Raw genomic sequence first — 7,183 nt, 5'->3', positions numbered from 1 at the left:
CTGGGAAAGGTGGCAGGGTCCGCCACATATCAACAAAGTAAAACAGTATCGTCAGTTTGTTTATTCAGTTTGTTTAGACATGAAAATGAATACTGATCGTCTGATTCAAACGTCTTCCCCAAAACTGCATACTGCTCCTTTAATCTGCAAAGTAACTAGTAACTTAAATGATCTCATAGATGTAGTGGAGAAAAGAAGACCATTGTTTTCTCTCAAGTGGAAGAATGAATATCGGAAATATCACGGTACTTTGGGTAAGTGGACTTCCATTACTGATACTACTGCAGTAAAACAACAAGATGAGGTCAAACCATCTCCTGTAAGAGTCACTGCTAAACTGCTCAGATTGGATTTTGCTGGAGTGAAAACATTCTCACTTCTTCTTTGCATAATGTGCTATCATCTTTGACAAACAAGCAAAGTATCAACAAACAACTTGTTTGCTCTCCCGTAACACTTTTTTTCAAGACATGCTGCAGGAAAAAAAAAAAAAAAAAAAAGGCGGCAGAAGAATCCTAAAGCTCATAAATTCTTAATGCTGGCGAGTTAAACAACCGTAGGCGGCGGCGGGGGACTTTCTCCTCCTCGGGGCTTTCTGATGGCTGCGTACACAGTCGGATGGTGCGCTTGGTGTCTCCATCAGCCTGAGATGGTGTTACAGAGACCTGCTCGTGTGTTGCGATGTCAATTAGAGCACTTGTACTTATTGTTACGTGATGTCTGCGAGCGTTCAGGAGACGAGACGTCGAACGTTCAGTTAACAGGCGCGGGGACCTTTTCTTTATTGCACCTGGCGTTTGTCATGTATCCATGAGCCTTTTCCGGTATTATATTGTTCAACGGTGTCGAGCTTTTGAGTCGGTTCATGTCAGATGGGGGTTGAGTTGAGATTTCCACCATTAACCCTTCAACGTTAGGGGTTTTTGGGTCCAGTTCAGAGCCCTGAAGTGTCCGAAGAGGGTTAAAAATGTTCCTGCCGCTGCAGTTGAGGTGTCGCGGTGTGAGAAAGAGGCAACAGCACTGCCTGGAGCAGCAGCAGCAGGGCGGATCATAAACTACAGCGCAGTAATTTAGCCACAATCTATTTCTTTCTCTCAGAGAGCGGTGGCATATTTCATTTATGAGCTACAATCTACCTCCATATACTTCCTGCTGTTGACGTTCCTTTGTGTCCTGTATTGATTTTTTTGCCTCTATGTTAAAATCCTTAAACTTTCTGATGTGAGCGGCGGCGCGCTGACTGTTCAGCTTCTGGGTTTTTGGGGTTTTTTTGGAGATAAAGACGAAGAAATGACTGCGAGGAGGTGAATTATTCACTTGTCTAGTCGTCGTCCTTTTAATCTCAGTGTCTGACTGACTAGAGTTCACGTTCTGGTCTGATTTCTGGCACCTACATAGCGACCCTCGATAGTATTTACCCCAAAAATTAAATATGTCATACATAAATTGGTGTTTGAAACACAAAAACTGACTCTACCTGAGGTGCGATGAGTTTATCTCAGTGTTTATTGTATTTCAAGCTACCGCCAGTTGTTGTTGATGGAAAACAGGCAGAAAATAGATCCTGGTGTGCACTGCTTATGGTCTAATAACATTTGTTTATATGTAATGATATTTCTTCATTTAGCGTGAAGGCGTTGATCTCTAAATGCATCTCTTGAAACATGCACGTGGCGCTGTGAGCCGCTGTGCAGAGGTTCATTTGTAAACTGGAAGTCGGCAGGCAGAGCTCGGCTACTTAAGTCCATGGGAATTTCACAACCTCACACTGGTTTGGAGCATATTTGAAGCGTTTGTGGCGGAAAGCTTGAACCAGCGCAGTTGAAAGTACACAGAGAATGACTGATTTTATTTCATATCATTTTTTTTTTTTTTTTCCCCTCTGCTGCCAAGGAATGGCACGCGTCTGTAGTCTGTCCCTGCTGCTTGCTTGGAAAGGAATATCTAAGCTCCTCTGACAGATGCTGGCATTATAACCCCTGTGTCCTGTCTGGAGCTGGAACGCGGCCCCCTCTGCAGACACAGCCTTACAGGAGCTATAAGACAGCAGAGACAGACAGCGGCGCATTGATTCCGAATGGGCAGAGAGTGGCCACGCTTATTTTGGCCGGGGCTGGGGATGACGTTATTATTATGGTCCTCATCCATACAGCTTCTCAAAAAAATTGATTCCTCCTGAGCGCCCCTTGCCAGAGGCATAAAAAGGAAGGGGAACCGACAGGCTTAATCTATGGGCCTCTCGTCAATGACGATACGCCCTCCACTCCATTCCGCGCTGTGCCTGTCCATGATACATCAATTAGTATCAATGCTCTCCATCCATCGGAGGGTCCACAGAGTCCCCCAGGCTCGCCATCATGGCTGCTACAGAAAAATTGACTTTTTTTTAAAATTTTTATTTCTGCTCTTCTATTTTTTGTTGTTGATGTTGTTGTGCTCTTGGTTGTTGTTGCACCACTTTTAATTTAATCCTGTTTTTTAATCCTAATTTCCCCCAAAGCACTGGCCTGAGACGCCCATCAGAGTCGAGTTGAGCAAGAAAGATTACAAGTGGGTACAGCTTGGCCTGGTGTCATTCAGTCGGTGCTAATACCACTCAGTGCCATTTCTTTCCCTCCGTATCAGTGAGTGGAAAATAAAATGGAATGATTTGGTGTTTGTGCCTCTGCTGGGGCACCGCGCTTCCCCTCTATTATCTGCTGGAGAGAAAAACTTTAACTTCTCCCACGGCTGCTGCTGGTTACGCACTCGTTGGGCACAAGAGCTGGTTTCGATTTTCACATATTTGAGCTGATGTGTTCTGGTGAATTGTCAAAGGTTCTTTGCCTGAACAGACTCCTTCTTCTTCAGGTCTAATGGAACCAGCCGCTGTCGACTCGCCGTGCCGCGCTTTGCCTGACACGGCAGGAAATGGATTCAGATGGTCCGCCCTATTAGAATGGACGTGGCCCTTGATGCATGCAGATGCAAATGAATGGAGCGATTGTTGAGAGCGGCTGTTTGAAGTCGCGTGGTTGGTGGGAGCTCCTGATCATCAAGAGCCGCGTCGATTAAATATGCGGTTTGTTGATGTTTAAACAATTAATAATTAGTAACCCAATGACCCATTTGCTTCTGAAGTGAAACATGTTTAAGAGAAGCTTGTTCTATTCCTGCATAATTGGCGTAGCTGTTTATGCTGTTAGATGGCAATTAACAGACTTTGTGTACAGTGCTCACGTGTTTCAGAGCCAAATGTGCTCTCGCTGGCTCTCTTTGACTGTCTGTACAATAAAAAAAAGAAGAAGAAGAAGCAGTTTAAACTCTAAACGGCTTTATGTCAAAGGGCTCTCTTCAACAGCAATTTGGTTTATTGTATATTATTTAGAATATCACTTGTGTAAATTGCCATACGGTGACATTCAGTTCAAGCCGAGCGTGAGAGGAATATAGCCTCAACTTTTCTCGTTTTAGTTTCTTTAATTTTCCTGGAGAATAAATGCATTAATGCAGGAAGCCGAGCCGGATGTCAGATAATGTGATATTATGTGCGAAAAACAGCCCAATAGAAAAAAAAAAAACATTATCACAATCGATGAGACCATCGTGCGTCAGAAAAACTCCATGGTAAAGGGACATACTAAGAACATTTTGGTCCACTCATTGATTTTCTCCCTCCTCTGCCTGCGGGGGCTTGGTTTTAAAGGGAGAAACATGCTTTACAGATTGTCTGGGCGCCTCGCTTCATTGTTGATATTTTCCATTTACAAGTAGTTTTTCATTTTCCCCGCGAAAAAAAAAAAAAAAAAGTGGTTGACCTCTGAACAACAGCCATTTAGGCATCCCAGAATTGGGAAATCGAACATTTTTAAAAGGAGCTATGAAAGCTTCAGGCAACCCAAACTGGTAAAAAGATATTCATCCAGTCGGGCTGCTCGCTCTGGACTGAGACATTCATTACAGATTTTTGGGAGCTGCATGTTGTTGAACGCTTGGCTGCCTGAATGGAGATATTTAACAGTCCTTCCCTCCGGTTCCATAGCATGAGGCACAATGGGTGTAATCACAGCCACAATGCCAATGCCGGGGATTTACTTATGATCTAATTACCCCGATGTGCAAAAATCAGTTGTCTTTGTTAGGAGGCCCGTGTCATCAGGGAATAAAATACTACACACAAAAAAATAATAATAAAACCAAAATAGTCGCATCAACCCACGGCACCGGATAGACAATAGCCAGGGTCTGTGCCTGTTCACCTGGCGTACGGTCAATTAGCTTTATGCTGCTGTGTTTATTCAATGTCAGCTCTGATTAATCGGCACAACATGGTGGATAGGACACCTGAAAATGTAGTACGGTGCCTGGGTGGGACATCGCTGCCATCTGATACCATCTCCATGACACCGCGCTTATCTCGCCGCCCCCCTCGGGGGTGTTTACAGCTGTTTTCTCGTCAAGACAAATTAGCGTGGCTGTGTACCTGTTTCACCCCCCTCAGACTGAGCCGGTCACTACCTCTCGCCCGCGCCTTTCAGATCTGTGCACGCTCGGCCATTCTTAGTGGTATTTTGAAGTTGATGACACGTGTCAGTTTTAAAATAAATGTGTTTGTTGATCTTTGTATTCATAACCTGCGGATCCAAGAAGAGGGAAAACATATTGCTGGGATTTTTTATTCCCTCTCTAATCTGTCTATCTAATCTAATATGCCTTTTTTTTTCCCTCTCTGAGCGGCTGTGGCTGATTTAGCCGTGGTAATACTCTAAATCCTGACAAGCCTGACCGGGCCATGGTCTCTGAAATGAGGGAAAGAGTTCATATTCACAGGGGATAACTGGCCTACACACAACACGACGCTGCGCCCATCCATTCTGCCTGCCACTGGCTCCTTCTATCTCCCAAACACACCTAGCAGAGCAGTTGGACACATCTTATATTGAGATAAAACATTTCTGCATATTACTGTTTAAAAAAATGACACGACCAGGGTTCATCTGGTCCACATCCAGCTGAAGTGCGTCTATTACTACTTTCTTCTTCTTTCACCGCACTTTTAATAATTAGATGCTGGAATAATAGCTCTGAATTCTGTTGACTAAATCTGAGTTCTCACCAAAGCTCAACCAGAAGAATTTAGCAGAAAATATCTTGTTGATAATTAAATATTAGAGACTTCAGAAGCGAGAGATGTGATGTTAATAGGAAAACATGAAACATGAACCCCTGGACTTGACCTTTGTCGTGTATTTTGTTGAGCTGGCGCTTACGTTTACCAAAATGTTTGCAACAATTCAAATCCACAGAAATCCACAACAAAAACGGGGTGTTTCATTTGGTCGCCTGTCGCTATAACCTCCGGGAGAAAGTGACTCGTCGTAAGGTAAATAAAACTGAACCGTGTCATCTCATCTCTGAACATTTCTGCCTGCGTCAGATAGATTTTCACCAGCAAAGTTGGTGATCCAACACAGTTATGTCTCTTTTTTTCTTTTTTTTTCCTGAGACCACTAGAGGCAGAAATTACACACCGTGCATTTGGGACAGAAACCTTGGCAATACTGCTAAAAAGGTCATTGTCTACCAAATGTTGACCTCCTGCTGGTGAAAAATGAGGTTTCGTTAAGAAAATGACATTTTCCTTTTACACTGACCATGACGGTGTTGTTAGCAAACCCCAGGAGGGAAAGCACGGCCCCTCCTGCGGGCACCCATATGTTGTCTGCGTGATAGATGCGCCAGCGCGACGGAGAGGGGGAGCAATGTTTATTGCTTTTCATAATGTGCCACCAGTGCCATCATGGTAATGAGGACTTTGCCCTATGATTGTGCCGATTTAAAATGTTACACTTCATCACCTTAATACTGGGCTCCGGCAACATTTGATGGCACAGGCTCCATAAGGCTGGCCGCAAATTAGTAGGTCTTGTTATTTCAACATTAGCTTGTCGACACCTCATCTTAATTTCGCCGCCGAACAACATCTGAACCATATAAATGGAGACCTCGAACGCTTTGGCTGCCTGTGTCGAGCGGAGATAGGAGGTGAGAGCGTGTGTGTGGGTGTAGGCACACAGGCGTATTTGTGTCTATGCCACTATGTATGGATGCGAGTGTGTGTGCGTGTCAGCGTGTGTCGAAAAAAGGCATTCTGCTCCTCAGAGAGATGTGGATTCAAAATAACAGACACAGACATAGAAATAGAGGGAGAGAGGCAGCCAGAGTGAGCGGAAAGAGAGAGAGAAAAAAAATAATCTCATGCTATGTTATCCCTGCAAAACCTGACAAACCACCCCCGAGACTGATCTGGCTTAGCATTCAGTGTGGTTAGGGGCTTGTTTGTGCTCCTATGATTGGAACAGGCTGGCTAAGTTGGCCTCATAACAGTCCAGTCACAGTGGAGCCCCGGTGGAGTCACGCTGCCTAGGGATGGCAGGCCTGTCTCTATCTGGCCACAGATATCAATAAAGGCAGCAGTGCGGTCTTGTGGGAGACTGGACAGTCCAAATTTTCTCCCCCTGAAGGAGGGTTATTAATTGTCCCGATGTTGTATGTGTCCTGCTTGCACAACATGCTTTTTTTTTTTTTGTTGTTGTTGAACATTCAGAATTCCAGGCATGTATCCCAGAATGCAATTAGTCCTCTGCCATTAGATCAAGCGACACATGTCTTCTCGCCTCGTGCCTGGCCTGGAATTAGGGTGAGGGGAGGGAGAAAAGAAAGAAATTAGTATGGAAATTAGCTGTCTTCAAAGCCTTTGGCGGTAAAGGTGCTGTAAGGTGCTACAGGAAGGTGGCAGTTCCCTTTCGCAGATATCGCCCTGCGAAAGGGAAAAACGTGGGGATACAGGAGGATTGATTTCCTTGGGAGGCTCGTATCCCTCTGTGCAGTGTGGGATTAAGGAAATGGCACATGAAAGGCATATCATGCTGTTTGGTATACTCTAATTGTGCATGTGGTACGGAGTGGTCTGGGGTAAGCAGATTGTATTTTAACATCACACACTGATTTGTGATCCGTGGAGAGTAGGAACTCCTTAACATTTTTGAAATAAAACACATTAGAGTTTGTAATCTTTTATGAGCCCAATGGAACCGAGCCCGGGCCCAGGAGATGAGTCTGGATCGCCTTCTGATGTTTCTCTTCGCTTCCTCTGGGCATGAGGAAGGGTGGCGAGCTGACACGTGTTGACACTCCGCTGCAG

The sequence above is a fragment of the Acanthopagrus latus genome, chromosome 18 (assembly GCF_904848185.1).
Source record: "Acanthopagrus latus isolate v.2019 chromosome 18, fAcaLat1.1, whole genome shotgun sequence".
NCBI classification, from domain to species: Eukaryota; Metazoa; Chordata; class Actinopteri; order Spariformes; family Sparidae; genus Acanthopagrus; species Acanthopagrus latus.
Note: the sequence above shows the minus strand (reverse complement) of the source record.